This window comes from Penaeus chinensis, chromosome 5, assembly GCF_019202785.1.
Source record: "Penaeus chinensis breed Huanghai No. 1 chromosome 5, ASM1920278v2, whole genome shotgun sequence".
Classification (NCBI taxonomy): Eukaryota; Metazoa; Arthropoda; class Malacostraca; order Decapoda; family Penaeidae; genus Penaeus; species Penaeus chinensis.
This window is the reverse complement of record NC_061823.1, coordinates 39,507,236-39,509,735: the sequence shown is the minus strand read 5'-3', so window position 1 is coordinate 39,509,735 and position 2,500 is coordinate 39,507,236. Positions and strand designations below refer to the sequence as shown.

At 34.9% G+C, this 2,500-nt stretch overlaps 1 protein-coding gene across 1 annotated transcript in view; it reads right to left on the bottom strand.

Annotated features, from left to right (window-relative positions):
- The window catches only part of LOC125025973 (U-scoloptoxin(11)-Sm5a-like), an 18,365-nt gene that overhangs the window by 6,173 nt on the left and 9,692 nt on the right, over nt 1-2,500 (bottom strand). The gene's annotated exons all lie outside the window — the stretch shown is intronic.

Sequence of the window (2,500 nt, the reverse complement as noted above, 5' to 3'; positions counted from 1 at the left end):
TAATAAAAATATATATAATAAGAAGAAATATGATAAGACCAAAAAAAATATGATGATAAAAACGAGAAAATGAGTAAGAGATATAATGAGAAGAAGAAATGAGATAAGAATGAGATAAATATGATAACTATTAGAAATATGATGAGAAATAAGAAATATAATAAGAATAAGAAATATGATAAGTATAAGAAACAAGAAATAAAAACAAATAACAAATATAGTAATAAGAAGAAATGTGATAACAGTAAGAAATATAATAATAAGAGAAAATATAAAGATAGAAATAAATCTGATAAAAAAATATGCAAATTTTGATGTTGCATTGCGATTGTGATGTGAAGTGATGTAAAGATTATTCATGTGATGCAAGTTGCAATGCACAGTTGTGGTGTGATGTGATGCAAGATTATGTTATGATCTTGATACAGTTTGATGAAAAGTTATGATGCTTCATGATGCAAAGTTGTGACGTGTTGCAAGCTATGAGACCGGGTTATGATATGTTGCAAGCTCCTTTGGATCGTAAATATGATGTGATGCGATACACAGTACTCAAAATAAATAAATAAATAAATAAAGCGCTAAAACGAAGTACTCAGAAAAGAATAATATTTCATGCTCAAAATCTGTAATTCTAAAAGAAAAAAAAAAGGAAAAAAAAAGTCGCGTTATGCCAAATATTTGAAAAGAATGAGCGAGTTCTAGCCAATTTAAACGGTCAACATTCCTTTCAGAGCGAATGCATCATAGTTCTCTATGTTGCATCCACATGCAGTCACCACATACTGCAATATTCATCCTCCACATACCTTAATATCTATCCTCCACATATCTCAATATCTATCCTCCACACACCTCAATATCTATCCTCCACACACCTCAATATCTATCCTCCACACACCTCAATATCTATCCTCCACACACCTCAATATCTATCCTCCACACACCTCAATATCTATCCTCCACATACCTCAATATCTATCTTCTAATACCTCCACATACGTTCACAGTTTATAGAGACATACCATACCCCCATATACCCTTACATTCATCCTCTACACATCTCCACATTCACCCTCCACATACCCCCATATACCTCCACATCCATCCTCCACATGCCACCACACACTTCCACATTCACCCTCTACGTACCCCCAATATACTTCCATATCCAACCTCCACATACCCCCCACATACTTCCACATCCAACCTCCACATACTTCCACATTCATCCTCCACATGTCACCACATACTTCCACATTCACCATCCACGTACCCCCAACATACTTCCACATCCAACCTCCACATACTTCCACATTCATCCTTCACATGTCACCACGTACCTCCACATTCACCCTCCACATCCATCCTCCACATGCTTCCACATGAGCCAACTCACTTACAATAGAAGTGGGAAGGCCTAAGTAAGGGACAAGTTAATTACCTCAATGATGGTTACCAATTTGGACCCCCCCTCCCCCCCTCCCCACTCCCCTCCCCCTCACCCCTCCTCCCCCTACCCCTCCCCCCTCCTCCCCCTACCCCCGTAAGGAAGAAAAAAAAATTGCTTATTGTTTTCTTTTTTTTCTTTTTTTTTATAAAAGAAAAAAAAATCAAACTTCTGAGGCGGGTTTTTTTTTCCTTCTTCTTCTTCTCCTTTTAGTTAAAGTTTGGTATTTATAAGTTGAAAAAAAAAATCGGATGCTAGGTCTTTAAAAAGAAGATAAATTATGTGATTAAATTTAATGCGTAGAGCTTATCAAATCACGTATTTTATAATTGCTTCGAAATATGGTCTTTGATATTGTGGGTTACGGGCCTAAATCGTTTACATTTTTACTTGTAAAAAAAAAATACAAATTCTCGTTAGTAATTGAAAAAAATGGTTTAATTAAAAATTAAAATATAAAGACGCAAAATGAGAAAGAAAAAAACAAAGAAAAAAGGCATTGGAGATATTTATATAATATTCAGTCGAAGGCTAAAATAAATGCGAGACGAGAAAAGGAACAGTATTCATGAAAATAAATAAATAAATATATATATATATATATATATATATATTTCATACATTTTATATATTTCATAAATACACATTCGCACAAACACAATAAAGGAACACACAAATACCCAAACACAAACACACACAAAAAAAAAAAAAAAAAATCAATCACAATAACAACAACAATTAACAAAAAAAAACAAAACAACAACAACAAACAGCCACAATAAAGGACAAACCAACAAGTACCTCTCAGCCTATCACGATTACACGTTCCTTCCCGATAAATCCATAGGACCTATATTAACCACAATGTGTAGCAAATCTGCCTCGTCTATTTTTGGATTCGTGAACGCGCTGGGAACAAAAGGCATAAATGTTATCCCTCGTGAACAAAAGGACTAGCAATTAACAGTGAACAATGAGCTGCGATGGTTAGGTTGTCAAGAGGAAAACGGAGAGAGAGAAGGGGAGAGAGAGAGAGGGAGAGAGGGAGGG